Here is a 16,309-nt window from a genome sequence, read left to right on the forward strand (position 1 = left end):
ACAGCAAGAACCTCCTCTATCCAAACATTACGCAGCCACCTCTAAGGGCTAGGCCACACGGGAAGATTTCAGGGAGATTAGTCGCCTGGTGACTAATCGCCGCGTCTAATCTCCCTGAATGGCTTGCTGGTATCTTGCACCCGCTAGCACTAAAGTCGCCTGCACACGTTTTTCAAAGTCGCTCGAAATTGCCCCGCAGGTTAACCATTGGTTGGGCGGATTTTGGTTGAGATTTGGCTAACCATTGTGGGTTAGAAAGAGGACATGCACTCCTCCACCGCGCCCAAAAATTCCATATCTTGGAACCTTAGGTGTGCACAGAAGTAGCATACAGATCGAGAAGATGTGTATGGGTTGGGCGCGGATCCTACAATAGCAACATTTTGCAGATCAGGGTTGGGTGCGGGTTAAGTTTTTGTGGGTTAGGTTTGGGTGTATGGGTTGTTTTTTTTTTTTTTCCTGACAGGCACATCACTAGCTCTCAGTGGTCTCACACCAGGTGCTTATTTTTTAAATTCCAGACTTGAAGGAAAGTTTTGACTGCATAAAAAACAGGAGTACTGCCAAACAGTACATTCACCCTTCGATAAATACTCTTTTTAAAATCTCATAGAAATGAACGGAGAGTGGCGGAATTTCACTCTAGTAGACTGTGGCCATCTCTAACTTTACTCTGATAAATATACTCCATAGCGTCTAACAAATAACCAATCACAGACCGATTTTTTTCACCCACTTCCCAGGAACATGTTTAATGCTTGTCTGCTCCCCAACTCTTTTTACATTTTAATGTGGCTCACGGGTAAAAAAAAGGTTGGGACTCCTAAAAGATCATTTAGATGTTTGAAATTACCCCATCCTATTTTGAGCACAATTGCACTCAATTCATATTAGAGTGCAATCAGATAAAATGATGCTGGGTTGGTGTTGCTGATCCTATCATACCTCTCAACTGTCCCGACAGTCCCTCTTTTGACAGCTCAACCCGCAGTCCCTTGTTTGTACTGGAAAGTACAGTTTTTTTCTTTGCACTGAACAGCCAGAAAAAAAAAACAATGTTTCTAACTTAATTGGCTTTTGGCAGAGAGCCCAGAACAGCCACAGCTGCAGATAAGATACTTTTGTAACAATTTCTAGATAAGCAAATAAGTAATTGTAACAATATAAGATAACAGGTCCCTTGGGAGGTTAGACTCACCGCTTAAAGGGATTCTGTCATTGGAAAATGTGTTTTTTTCAAAACACAACAGTTAATAGTGCTTTAAGATTTTTTTATATTCAATTTTGAAATCTGATATGGGGCTAGACATATTGACAGTTTCCCCAGCTGCCCCCAGTTATGTGACTTGTGTCTGCACTTTAGGATGGAACTACTTTCTGGCAGGCTGTTATATCTTCTACTTAAAGGGATCCTGTCATCGGAAAACATGTTTTTTTCAAAACGCATTAGTTAATAGTGCTACTCCAGCAGAATTCTGCACTGAAATACATTTCTCAAAAGAGCAAACAGATTTTTTTATATTCAATATTCAAAATCTGACATGGGGCTAGACATTTTGTCAATTTCCCAGCTGCCCCCAGTCATGTGACTTGTGCCTGCACTTTAGGAGAGAAATGCTTTCTGGCAGGCTGCTGTTTTTCCTTCACAATGTAACTGAATGTCTCTTAGTGGGACATGGGTTTTTACTATTGAGTGTTGTTCTTAGATCTACCAGGGAGCTGTTATCTTGTGTTAGGGAGCTGCTATCTGGTTACCTTCCCATTGTTCTTTTGTTTGGCTGCTGGGGGGATAAAAGGGAGGGGGGTGATATCACTCCAACTTGCAGTACAGCAGTAAACAGTGATTGAAGTTTATCAGAGCACAAGTCACATGACTTGGGGCAGCTGGGAAATGGACAATATGTCTAGCCCCATATCAGATTTAAAAATTGAATATAAAAAAAATCTGTCTGCTCTTTTGAGAAATGGATTTCAGTGCAGAATTCTGCTGGAGCAGCACTATTAACTGATTTATTTTGAGCATTTTTTTCCCCCATGACTATCCCTTTAATGTGACTGAATCAGTCTCAGTGGGACTTGGCTTTTGCTATTGAGTGTTGTTCTTAGATCTACCAGCCATTATCTTGTGTTAGGGAGCTGCTATCTGGTTACCTTCCCATTGTTCTGTTGTTAGGCTGCTGGGTGGGGGAAAGGGAGGGGTTGATATCACTCCAACTTGCAGTAAAGAGTGACTGAAGTTTATCAGAGCACAAGTCACATGACGGGGGCAGCTGGGAATTGACAATATGTCTAGTCCCATGTCAGATTTCAAAATCTAATATAAAAAAATCTGTTTGTTCTTTTGAAAAATGGATTTCAGTGCAGAATTCTTGTTTTGAAAAAAACATGTTTTCCCATGACAGTATCCCTTTAGGGTAAGGCCAGACGAGGAGATTCGGGGAGATTTTGTCGCCTGGCGACTTATCGCCACGTCTTGTGCGCGACTATCTCCCCGAACTGCCTCAGCGTCTTTTCCCCATAGTCTACAACGCAAAATCGCCTGTGCTAATGCACACGCGGCGATGCGTTTTCAATAGTCGCCCAAAGTTGCCTCAGTTAGCACAGGCGACTTTTTATTCTAGCCTATGCGGAAAAGACGCTGAGGCAGTTCGGGGAGATAGTCGCGCAAAAGACGTGGCGATAAGTCGCCAGGCGACAAAATCTCCTCGTCTGGCCTTACCCTTAAAGGGCAATTCACCTTCATTAGCAAAACTGTAATAACTGGAAAAAAAAACACAGAAATATGTTCAAACTTTCCTAACCTGCCAAATTTTGTAAAATGAACATGGCAATTGGGGGGTGTGGCCACAAAAATGGGCGGGATCTCTTATTTCCAAAAATGTTGGGAGGTATGATCTTATCACCCACTGACCAAGGACTTATTTTTTAACAACATTGTATGGTTACAAAACATTTTTCTACAAAATCATTCTGTAACTTTACCAAGGACGGCTGAGCAAATGAAAGTTCCTGCATGAATATCCTATAAACCATATCCTTCTAGAACACAAGAACCCTGAATCAACCGGCAGAATGTGTGTTAATTAGCATGGAGCTCATCCCTGATTTCTATATAACATAACATTATACTGTAGCCTACAAATGTTCCCAGATCCCTGCTACTATTGTAAGCGACGTCAGGGCGGATCTCACGCAGCCAGTTGGATGTAAGCCTGACGACATCACGCCGCAGCTGTGACGTGTAATAGGTTACCGGCACAAACAATTATAGCCCACCAACACGATGGCCGACAGAACCTAACCCAGTCTACGCTAATGTGACGTCTGTGCTTTAGCGCTCATTGGCTTCCTTTCCACGAGCTCGCGCCAAGGCTTCCACACGGAACCACCCTGCGCCCCGCCTCATCAGTGTCACGTGGATGATAGGGAGGCCCCTCCCAGCGGTGAACGAGAGGGAGAGGGATACAGAGCCAGGGGGAGGAGGGACCGGGTATGTGGAGTACCGGAGGAAGAGGCTTAGAACGCGAACGTGGGGGTCTACACATTTAAGGTTCAACACAAGAAACTGAGTAAATGATGGAGGTTCCAGGGTTCAGGACACCGGAGGGACAGTGGAAGTGCTGAGGCGACAGGCAGTGGCTTAATCCCCCTGTACACAAGGTGGGGGAGGAGGTGTCTCTCCTGTGAAAGCGGAGCCCGGGCCACAGGCCTTAGAGGAGGAGCAGGAGGTAAGAAACCGTAGAGACCTGTCTAGGCCTTTACTAGACTGGGGTAATCACTGCGCCACCCCCCATCCATGCCAGGGTACTCCAAACTGCCTATGAACTACATCTACCGTCATGCCTTGCGGCTGGAGGGGTGTTGGGAATTGAGTGGCTCTTTAGCAGCAGCTTTGAGCCCTTTTGTATGCCTGCGTGTTATGTATACCCAGCTGTTGTGCTGACCATTGCTCTCTGTGTGGAGCCCAGTGGATGTCTATTCCTGGAACTGGCCCTTCGTGTTTATTTGGCCTTCATGTTTCCACCTTACTTTCTCTCAGGACTGAGCTCCCCAGCCTGTCACCTATCGGCATCATTTTGCTGCCATGAAAAATGCCATCGTGTGACCTAAATACATGGAAAGTCTTCCTATTAACTCAGAGTCTAATCTGATTGGTCACCTGTACCTTAGTGCTACACATCATTAATAGATCTGATGCTGTTCGGTCAAGTTCCGCAGTGGGTTTGTTTTTTTTTTTTATTTTGCTTTACGTCTGTGTTGTGTCGGGTCCCAGCATGGCCCTGTCTTTGAGCAACCGCAAAAACTGGTTCCTTTTCACCTGATTTGTAGTAAATGATCTGTCAGTGCACAGAAATGGCCCATTTGGCGTAGGCTTCCACGCACGCAACCATGTTATATGTATACACATCACTGTTATCTGTCATGTCAAGGAAAGTTTATGGCCTCCTAATCACGTCTCTGCTTGTAAATCTCTCCCTCCCTCTTGCCCCACAGAACTCCCATCTGTACAAGCTGATAAAAAAAAAAAAAAAGATCTTCTCAGGGATCCAATTTATAATTGTTTGCTAATTAAGAATCTCTGTGCAGTTGTCTGCCTGGGAGCAGTTAGTCTTAATCCTTAGTTCGGATTATCTTTGCCCCATCAGGATATGCGGTGAGTGCACCTCCCCCACATCACTATTTATAACAATCTCTTACCCTCTTGCCTAAAATGTGTTTCACGCCTGAGGGGGAGGTGGAGGCACGCATTGCATTGACCATGACCTGACCAATCGTTCAGTGGCAACTTAACTGAATCACTTAAGTATTTTTTTTTCCCCCTTTCTCTACTCCTAATGTGATTTGTAAATTGAATGATTTGTTCCGGCATGTAGGTGTGAGCTTGCTTTTGTTTGTGGATGATTGGTTTATCAGGGATGCGAGTCCCTGCAGCTGTCTATGAACTTCAATTCCCAGAATGCTCTGGCATCCCATGGCTACAGACGACTGAAATTGATTTAAGGCCTGTAGTTGTAAACTGGCTATTTTGTATACTTGTGAGCTTGGATTTTAAAGATGATCCTCCTATAGGTTTTCTGTAGCTCCTAAAAAGAAGGGGAATTAAATCTTGATTTTTACTGTGATTATGCTCTGTTGAAGATAGATAGAAAAGTGAATGTTATTTTGTGGGGGTCCTGAAGCTCCCAGGCAGAGCGTTTCACAGCTCCGTGTGTCTGTGTTGTGATGAAGAGGCTTGTCACAGGCTGAATCTCCAGTAATTGACGTCAGGGCTTTGTTCCTCCACTTTAAGCCAGTGAGCATGTCTGAGACACCAATGATGGAGGATGCTATGGCGAGACGCTGGAGTAAAAGGATACATTTACATGCAAAATATATATATATACAGAGAGATTTACATTGTATCAAGGCTTGTTGTTCATTGTTTATGGTTAGCTCCTCATTACCGAGCCCTGTTTCTTATGTGAATTATTTTTGAAGTGGAAGACACTGCATTGTTATCAGTTGCTGAAAGGATCCGTTTAGCTGGACTGGCACCTTCATGCATGTGTCTGCTTTTTACTTTCTGGGATTTTTTTATTCTTGTATGACACACATATTAGAATATTGCATCAGCTTGCTTTTCTCATGTTTGTGAGCTTGTAATCTTGGTCCTATTGGGACATTATTTTGTGCCTTACATGCATTGCAGAAGAGGGCCCTATACTGTATATTGTGCCACATAGCTGCAGCGTGAGCACTGGTACAGCCATTAGACTGACAGACATGTTCTCTTTGTGTGCTGTATGACGCTTCTGTCTCACATGCGGGAACAATGTAAAGCATAAGCCTAATTGCTGATACCTTTGGAACATGTGTTAAGGGGAACTATAAGGTAAAGAAAACATTTTGAAGCCAAACTATAGAAATAACTCCCTATAGGACTGCAGTATCTATCTATATATCTATCTATATCTATATCTATCTATATCTATCTATCTATTTTTTTTTAATCTGAATCATTTTAAGAATAAGACCTCTTTGAGTTTCACCTACAGCAGCAATCAAAGGTGGCTGCAATGAGAGCAGTTTCGGGGTTCTCTTCATATGCAGGAGTCCTCTACAGTTAGAAGCTACCTTTCATATCAATCAATCGGGCAGAAAACTCCGCGCTGAGTCCAATTAGAAAATAAATAAATAAATAGATTAACACAGCAGCACCGACGAGGTTTAAGAGGACCCACTCGTCCATGTCTAAAGTGTCTCTAAAAAAAACACTTCTTCTGTGAGTAGATTTGGGTTTGAACGCGGCCATATTCTATAAGGTTAACACACCATATAGTGTATTTTTCTTTTAGGGACTGGTGAATACGGCAACTAAAGTTTTTTTTTTTTTTGTTTTTTTTTTTAGCGCACTGAAACCTGAACCTTTCAGGTAATATCTTAATGTGTCTATACAAGGGCAGATTTAAACTGCCGATATCAGTCCTTTAGGGCAGGGGCACACGGGTAGATTCGGGGAGATTTAGCTGCCTGGCGCTTAATCGTCTCTTCTGCGGAGCGATAATCTTTGCCTTTCCCCTGCTATAATGAGAATGCCTGCGCCGAATGCACTTGTGGCGCTTCGATTTCCGAAGTCGCCTGAAGTTTCCTCATGAGGCAACTTCGGGCGGCTTCGGAAATCGAAGCGCCACGGGTGCTTTGGCACAGGCTTTTAATCATTATAGCAGACGGAAGGCAGTTCGTGGAGATTGTCGCCCCGCAGAAGAGACGATTAGTCTCCAGGTGACTAAATCTCCCCGAATCTGAGTTGTTTTTCCTTTGCGATATAGGACCGCATCGGCTAGTTGATGCGGTCCTTGTCTCGTCTGCGCCAGTTGCAATCTGATAGTTTGGCCATAGGGTCGAACAATTGGATTAGCCCGTAATTGCCCTGCCTTTGGTGGGCATATCTGGAAAGATCTGCTCGTTTGTCGAGGTGGCCCTAGAGCCAAACGATCGGACAATGGCAATGGGCTCCAACAGGACAAAGACCGCATCAACTATCCAATCACAAGGGAAAGATCAAACCTGCCAGATCGATATCTGGCTGATTTTGGCCAGATATCTATCGGTGAGCCCTGTTGGAACTCACCGTACATGGCCGAGTGATCTGATTAGCCCGATATTTTCCTGCCTTTGTGTATGGCCACCTTTAGAACTGTGTTTTGACAACTGCTTTAGGACCCCCCAATGCCTTGCTACGTTGTCCTTGTTAGTGGTATTCTCAGACGTGTTATGTCATGTTGGTCTGCCTTTTTTAGACTTAGCTCTTTTGAGCATGGCCCTGCTCCTACCATGTTTTAACACAGGGGTCCCCAACCTTTTTAACTCGTGAGCCACATATAAATGTAAAAATGAGTTGGAGAGCAACACAAGCATGGAAACGTCTATGGGGATGTCAAATAAGGGCTATTATTGGCTGTTTGGTAGCCCCTATGTGGTCTGGTAGCCTACAAGAGGCTCTGTTTGGCAGTACACCTGATTTTTATGCAACAAAAACTTGCCTCCAAGCCTGGAATTCAAAAATAAGCTCCTGCTTTGGCGCCACTGGAGCAACATCCAAGGGGTTGGTGAGCAACATTTTGCTCGCGAGCTACTGGTTGGGGACCACTGTTTTAACACAATGCAAATGCTACAATGTATATCTGCATATGTATATATCTGCTGTGTTATTGTTTGTATGTGTAAACTGTCAAAACTGTGTTTTTATTCCCCTATTCCTGTAAAGCGCAGCAGGAGACGATGGCGCAATATGAATAATAATGTATATTGTACTTTGTATTTCCCAGTTTGGGGAGTGTCTCAGTAACCAGGAAATGCAGCAACTTTTGTTAACTGTGTCAAACTATGCTAACCATCACACACCCTTTTAATGCCTTATGATACCTAATGGTGTAGCTAATCATTATACAACTAGATGCCTTTATGGCTCTCGCCTAAAGAGCTAGTGCTTATGGTATGTACGTTGACTACTTTCATAATATATTTGAGAAATCTCTTTCTATTTAGCTGTTTATATCTTGCTTGATATTTGAAGTAGTCCAAAAATGTGTTGGTAAAGTGCTGAATTGCCCCCCTTTAGGGCAGAGACAGACGAGAAGATTCGGGGAGATTAGTCACCCGGCGACAAATTGCCTCTTCTTCGGGTGACTTATCCTGAACTGCCATCACTGGCGGGATGGGACATGGAGAGCTTCGTTTTCCGAAGTTGCCCGAAGTTTCCTCGTGAGGCGACTTCAGAAAATAAAGCGTTCCGTGTGCCATCCCGCTGTCGATTTAGATTCTAGCCGACGGGAAGTCCTGGGAGATTAGTCGCCCGAAGACGAGGCAATTTGTCGACGGCCAACTAAATCTCCCGGAATCTGTCTCTGCCCTTATATGCAGTTTCAGAAAACTATTGCTGGCTTGTTAAAGGAGATGCCAAAAGCTAGGCACTCCCAAGTGGTTATATTTACTTTGCTGACACCCTGGGCCAGTGCTCCTATCGGCAAAAAACTGTAGCAGCCCCAGCAAGCACAGAATGATCCTCTTTTTGCTACTTCTTTCTACTTGCAGATTACTTTCCTTCTCCTGTAAGTGATTTTAGTGCAACTCTATGGAGGGCAGTTTTGTGGTGCTTTGGTGCCATGTTTTTAGACTGTAAAAAATAAATAAACGTGACCAAAACTGTCCCGTGTACAACTGAAAGAAGGCTTTTGGCACACGTGCTGTGAGTCACTGACCGTTTTCACTGGCTGATTCCAGCACGAGTCAGACAAAACCTGATATTAAACCTGCTTGCAGTAAGAAAAAAGAAAAAAAAAAAAGGTTAGGTTGAGGAAGCACATGAATAAAGTCATTAATTTATCCAAGAGTAAAATAAAACCTCTTTGTATATGAAAGTTATGAAGTACCCCCTTGAGTTCCAGTTTATGTTTGTATCATTCCCTTTTATGGTATTCTGGTTAGGTTCTTCATTACCCTGAAGCTGGATTGCAGGCGTGACCAGCAGTGGAAATTGGCATCATGATGGTGTCTTACTCAGTGACACTCACCTGTGTTACTGTAGTTGGTGGGGAGACCCACCAACATAAACATTTGACTGCTTGCCACAAACATGGGTTCAGTCATTTAATGAGCACCAAGCAAATTTGGCAGACGGCTGCTTTCTTGTGCTGATGTGACTTCTCTGAACAGATTTGCTCTTGTGGTTGAATTCTATCTGGTTCTGTATGGATCTGAATTAGGATCAGAATTGTCCCGTTTTTGGGTCTACTCACAGGCACTTGTCAAACCAAGTTTGGCTCAATCTGCCCAAAAAACTTTCAGTGCTTCGAGCCCTTTTGTGACTGCTTGTGTCAGTTAGATAATAGACCCTCTAGACTTAATAGACTTGCTAAAACTAAGCAGCGCAAATTTCCCAATGTGATCAGGTTTAAGGGAATAATAACTAACAGCTCAGAGCCCTGTATGTTTTATTTCCTAACAGTGGTTGCAAAAGTGCACGTAGCATTCAGTGAGTAATTGTTGTTTTTCAGTCCTAGTCACTTAAAGGAAAACTATACCCCCCAAACAATGTAGGTCTCTATTAAAAGATACTGAGTAAAACAGCTCATGTGTAAAACCCTGCTTCATGTAAATGAACCATTATCATAATAATATACTTTTCTAGTAGTATGTGCAATTGGGCAATCATAAATAGAAAATTGCCATTTTAAAAAATAAGGGCCGCCCCCTGGGATCATACGATTCACTTTGCACACATACAAATCACATGTTAGGTCACTTGAGCCAATTAACAGACAGAGTTCTACCTTTTGCTTCCTCACTTCTTCCTGTTAGTTAGTGTTGTAGTATTTCTGGTCAGGTGATCTCTGAGGCAGCACAGATAGAGTCACGAAATGGTGGTTCAAGGCAAGAGATGTAAAAGGGCAATATTTATGTAAATATATATTCCAGTTTGGTAAGATTCTTTAATATGTCATTCAATTTGATATAAACTATCTGTTGCTTAAGTATTCATTTTGGGGGTATAGTTTTTCTTTAAAGGAGACATTGGCCTTTAAATTAAAGGGTTGGTTCACCTTCAGGTTAACTTTTAGTATGTTATAGAATGGCCAATTCAAAACAACTTTTCAATTGGTCTTCATTATTTATTTTTTACAGTTTATGAATTATTCTCCTGACTCTATAACTTTTAAAAGGGGGTCGCTGACCCCATCTAAAAACAAATGGGCCGTTAAGCTATACGTTTTGTTATTGCTACTTTTTATTACTCATCTTTCTGTTCTGACCCTCCCCTATTAATATTCCATATTCTCATCCAAACCAATGCATGGTTGCTAGGGTAATTTGGACCCTAGCAAATGGATTGCTGACACTGCAAACTGGAGAGCTGCTGAACAAAAAGCTAAATAACTCAAAAACCACAAATAATAAAAAAATTAAAACCAATTGCAAATTGTCTCAGAATTTCACTCTCTACATCATACTAAAAGTTAACTCAAAGGTGAACAAGCCTTTTAACTCTTATGGGCAGATTTATCAAATTTAATTTGAAATTTCAAATTAAATTTGTTTTTTTTTTTTATGGCCAAAATTGTCAAATTCAACTAGGGAATTGTTAAAATTAAATACAAGTTGTTTTTTTTTTTTTTAATTAGATTTTTGAGATTTACCATACTCTGGCCTTTTTAAAACTCATATTTGACTATTTTAAAAAATTCCCATGAATTCGAAATTCGACCCTTGATAAATCTGCCCCTTTTAGTATGTTTTAGATCAGGAGTGCCCATACATTACTAATGCGAGTTCTACTTTTAGCGACATTGTGCCATTATGATCTACATCCATAAAAGCATTTTCATTACTTGAAAAGTATTTATTGATTTATGACAAAATGTTTGTTATTTTTATACATCGATTTCTTATGTAACTTTAACGTAGTATATATCTGAATGAAAAGCATGATGTAGGAGGGTGATTTAGACAAGCTGTTTGTTGACTGTGTCTTGAGATCTACTGATCACCAGCGAAAGGTCTACTGGAAGATCCCAATCTACATTTTGGACACCCCTGTTTTAGATGGGCCTACTCTGAGCAACTTTTCAGTTGGTCTTGGTTTTTTTAAATTTTTTATCTTCCTATTCAGCCGACAGCTGAACATGCTTTCTACTTGAGTGACTGGTAGCCTTCTTTTTATTGCTGTTGCTTATGTTTCTTTTTATGACCTTTAATTTTTATCTTCCATTTACATTTGGGCAGTTAACCCCTAGATGCCAGTTTGAAAAGCCTAATTGTATCCAATTTAAAAGAGAATGAAGGCCAAGGTGTGCAACCCCTGCAATGGCTGGCTTTTGTATTATGTGACTGATCACCCTCAGGTGATTGGTTGAAAGTTTTAGAATTTACTCTCACAGGTAGAAGCCCAAACTGATATGTGGTCCGTACGTCTTGCACACAGATGCTGTGTTTTGAGTAGGGATGCACTAAATCCACTCTTTTTGGATTTGGCCGAACCCCCTAATCCTTCATGAAAGATTGGACAAAATACCGAACCGAATCCTAATTTGTATTAGCAAATTAGGGGTGGGAAGGGGAAACATTTTTTACTTCTTTGTTTTATAACAAAAAGTCACGCAATTTCCTTCCCTGCCCCTAATTTGCATATGCAGAAGTATTCGGCCAAATCCTGGCTGAATCCCGAACTGGATTCGGTGCATCCCTAGTTTGGAGTGTGAGAGGAAAACCCACCCAGATACAGGAGGAACCTCCAAACCCCCTTGCGGGTCAGAATCAAATCAAGGACCCACAATCTCAGCAAGGCACAACTGAATTATGTGCATTGCCAGTTTTATTACTGAGACACAACTGTCTAATTATACTTTTATACTTTTGTGTTGTGATTGGATTTTATGATTTGACCTTTTTTCTTTTTTCTTGGAATGTGTAATAAAGTTCCTCTGAATGCTAGTCTGTAGGATCTCTGCAGGGCTAGACAATCGAATGCAGACATTGGGAGCCAGATTAGTGTTTATAAGAGGCAGAGGAGGAGTAAAAGTTTAAACGTTTGTGTAATGTACTGCCAATCCCTGTTTTATACTTTCCAAGAGCCTGTGCGTTACAAAATGAAATTACAGGAAAAGGCTGACACCATGGAAAACAAAAAAAGTCAAGCAGCGTATTATAGTTCTGCTTGAACTACTACACTTACCCTGTGCTGTATCAAAGAGTTCATAAGTGAATGATGCATTTATGTTATTTCAAACCTTTATTTTTATTTTTTTTTTTCAATTTTAAAAGCACATTAAGGGAAAGGCCAGATGTGGTGCTTTTATGTTGCTTTTTTTAAAAAAAGCTCCGTCCAGCGTAAACTGCACTACCACTGAAACTAATGGAAACGCACAATGGCAATTCTCACAGGGCGATTGCAAGCTGAAATCCGCCACGGTACGCCAGTATTGGCGTTGTTTTAGCAGAAACGCCAATACGTCAAACTACCAAATCAATAGACTCTATGGGATCTGCAAGTTTGAAACCACAATTTATGTAAATACGCAGCGTATTTTCAATATGGCGTCCAAAATCTCGCGAGATAAATGACACATAAACTTTTTTATTTTACACCCGGTGACGTAATTACGTTGTGTATTGACGATCATTCCTGCTCCATTTTGCATGTAAATAGTTTTTCTATTTCTAAATAGCTTTTCTGTTTTCTATTTCCAGCCAGTGGAATTATAGGGAACGAGTACAATGAGAAGTGCATGTTGGGAAAAGAAACCTGCATGCTGAAAGTGGTGTATTTACGCCTGACGGAGCTTTTTTTTTTTTTTTTAAAAACGAAACGTAAAAATGCCATGTCTGGCCTTGCCCTTAGACACAAGTCAGAGTTCCTTACAGTTATAGAGGTGCAGTGTATCCTATTGAATTATGTGATTGGATACAGTGGTGTAACTAGATATTACTGAGCCCACAGCAAATTATTTACAGGCCCCCAAAATGTCCTTAGGTTGACCTGTTTTACCAATATTTATTGAAATTGTATATTAATTAGGGCCTTGTGGGGCCCCTTTTGCCTCCTAGGCCCCCTGTAGCCGCAGGGTCTACTTCCTCTATCGTTAAGGTGGCCATACACTATAAGATCTGCTTGTTTGGCAAGGTCGCCAAGCGAGCGGATCTTAACCCGATATGCCCACTAACGGCTGGGCAATATTGGATGAATCCGAACGTTCGACCCTGGGGCCAAATGATCGTATTACAATACTACGAATGGGCTCAGACGGGTCGCAGGACCTTATCAACTAGTCGATGCGGTCCTGGATTGTACGAAAAATCAAACTTGACTGATCGATATTTGCCCAATTTTTGGCCTGATATCGATTGGGAGGACCCATTCCAGGGGGCCCCCACACATGGGCAGATAAGATGCCGAATTGCTCTAAAGGACCGATATCGGCAGCTTTAATCTGCCTGTGTATGGCCACCTTTACGCCCCTGATTGGATACGTGGCTTCATGTATTTTATCAGAAATACGTGTATTATAAATTGTAGCAGTCGGCTACTTTGCTTCAATCTGACTAGTCATATCGGAAGTGACTGCTATGCTATTTTTTTGTCAAATAGGTGAATCAGGGTTGACTTCTGTGAAATTACCTACAAATCTTGTAAAAGCCATAACACAATTTAAAATAAATAAATAAATGTTTGTGGACTCAAATTGTTCAGTCTTAGAATGGTTTCCTGTTGTATTGTTTCCCTTAGCTGCTTTGATGGTGTTAGACTGGGACCAGATTTAAATGTTCAGAGCAGGGCCTCCTTTACCTAATGTATCAGTCAGTATTTTTTGTACATCGCTGATAAATAACTTGGCACTTAATGAATAAATGTTAATTACGATCTGAAGGGTCCCTTTGTGAATTCAGGAAAACTGAAATGAATGTTTCCATACCGGATATGAACGGTTCAGGAATCTGTTGATGCAGGATTCTATGTGTCTCAATAGAATTAGGTATATTCGTTTGTAGTAGGAAAGTTATAGGGCACTGGCTGACTAGGAGATTTCTCCCGAAAATACGTCTCCATTGGAAATAACTGGAATTACTGGCGATAAAACCAATTTTTTCACGAAGTCCCACGTTTACTCCCGAGGCAACTTAGGAAGGACGAAACAATTCGTTGGTTTTATTATTTCCAATGGAGACACATTTTCGGGAGATTAGTTGCATGCAATTGTGCGTTTTTATCTCGGGTGACAAATTTCCCCGTCAGCCACTGCCCTTAATATTTATTGAGATCCCTGCTTTATTTACTTAAAGCAGGGATCTCAAACCCTTTTTTTTTTTTGAGATCCCAAACACTTCCAAACACTTTTTTAGTTCATTTGTTTTCAGATTTTTCCCCAGAAATAAATATTTTTTTAAATTGCTTCCTATTATTTATTTTTTACGGTCTTTCCAAAATCAAAAGCTGGCCATAGATATTGAGAATTTACCATCAACTAAAAAGACCAATTTGCCAGGAAAACAAAGGGGAGCTGCCTGCTTGGCCCTGCAAACATAGATGGATTGCGCTGGGACCGACAGATTTTTTGACCTGGCCGATCAATTTCCTGACAGATGTCGGGCGAAAAATCGTAAGATGTACGATCGTTCGAATCCCACTAACCGCAGGATAATTTCGAAGGATTGGTCGGACTTCCCAAAAATCGGTCGTTCGGCAAGAAGAATCGTTGCGTCTATGGGGAGCTTAAGTGTATTTCTGTCTCTGGTGTTTTGAGTCTGGCAGCTCAGTAATTAGGGTGCAGACTCTAAATAATCGCTTACAATTTTGCAACATTTAGTTGATACATTTGTCAGTATCATCTCTGGAGTATTAGTAACTATTGTATCAATTCTAACTGCTTCCTTTAATGAAACCCAGTGATTCTGCAGCAGGGACAAAGAAATGTATCAACTAAATGTTTCAATTTAGAACAGTTTACAGGGTCAGCGACCCTTCCCAGAGCTGCTTTAAAAGGTAAAAAAAGATAATACTTACACTTCAATATTAGAAAAACAATGACACATAGAAAATAGAAAATTTGTAATTTGTGGTGATCTATCAGAAAACAACTGAGCTGGGAAAAGTGTTGGAAGGTGAACAACCCCTTTAACCGAATTCTAACATGCTCTAGATTCCATTTTTGTTGCTGCAGTAACTCATTTTCTGCACACATAGCCCTTGTTGGTATAATAAACTGCCTTTAAAAGTGTGTAAGGTCAGTGGTACATAGTTTTGCCCCACTTTGCTCACTGTAGGTTACTGTAGGTATGGAACCTATAATCCAGAATGCTTGGGATTTTGGGTTTTTTGGCTAAATTTTCTGTAATATGGATCACTGTACCTTAAGTCTGCCAAAAAAAACAACGATTTAAACATTAAATGCCACCAATATGGATTCATACCTTTTTATAAAGATCTCAATTATAGGACAATCATGACTTCTGTGTGGTCTTACCATACAGATTGAGGTTGTATGGAATCTGGTTAACATTTCATGTGTTTACTGATTGTAACTCCAGTATTTGAACAAGCATCAGTCAATATACTGTCATCTGTTATCATGGGTCAGCTATATACTAAGTTAGCAGGACCCAGGACCCCCAAGTATTAACTTACCAATCACCAGGGCCTTCTGCCACTCCCAACTAGTAGAATGGTCCACCAATAAAAAAAAATCAATTCTGTGTACATTTGTCATGCCCCTAATCAACCTGACCATGGATAATTATTCCAAAGTTCCCGTGATCCGCCCAAATATTGTAAGGCCCATCCCCTTTGTGTTCTGAGATTTGAATTTGGCTGGTAAAAACAAACTATTTTGCTTCTAAAGTGAGCTCAATGTAGACTTGTGATGTGCAGCTTGGTCTGAAACCCATGTCAAGTGTATTTCGGCCATGCATGTTGTGGGGTTTGTAGGCAGTTTCAGGCACAATTTCTTCTTCTGCCCACCCCACCCATGACCTTACAATTCCCTGCCTTGATTACAGTAGCCTTTATAGACATGTCCCTCCCCCCAACTTTGTGACATCAGAGATGGGGGAGTTGGGAGCTGGTCTATAAATACTGGTGACTCTGTGTGTTGTGGCTACTGGTGAGTTTGTCTGGCTGGCAGTAGGCTAGGTTAAGGTGACTATACACAGGCCGATAAAAGCTGCCAACAAACGGAGCAGCTTATTGGCCCGTGTGTGGGGCCCTCCAACGTGCTTCCACAATCGATATCTGGCACGGACCGTATGTGTTCGTTGATGCGGCCCCACAATCCGACCG

General features: G+C 41.5%; 1 protein-coding gene across 2 annotated transcripts in view; it reads left to right on the forward strand.

Annotated features, from left to right (window-relative positions):
• The first annotated feature begins 3,256 nt into the window (after positions 1-3,256).
• The window catches only part of aff4.L (AF4/FMR2 family member 4 L homeolog), a 58,515-nt gene continuing 45,462 nt past the window's right edge, over positions 3,257-16,309 (forward strand). Inside the window, exon 1 of one of the 2 annotated variants that reach the window (XM_018252137.2) lies at positions 3,257-3,728. The gene's annotated coding sequence lies outside the window, so the exon portion shown is untranslated. The remainder of the gene's footprint in view (positions 3,729-16,309) is intronic. The other variant, XM_018252134.2, reaches the window with a different exon arrangement.

The sequence above is a fragment of the Xenopus laevis genome, chromosome 3L (assembly GCF_017654675.1).
Source record: "Xenopus laevis strain J_2021 chromosome 3L, Xenopus_laevis_v10.1, whole genome shotgun sequence".
NCBI classification, from domain to species: Eukaryota; Metazoa; Chordata; class Amphibia; order Anura; family Pipidae; genus Xenopus; species Xenopus laevis.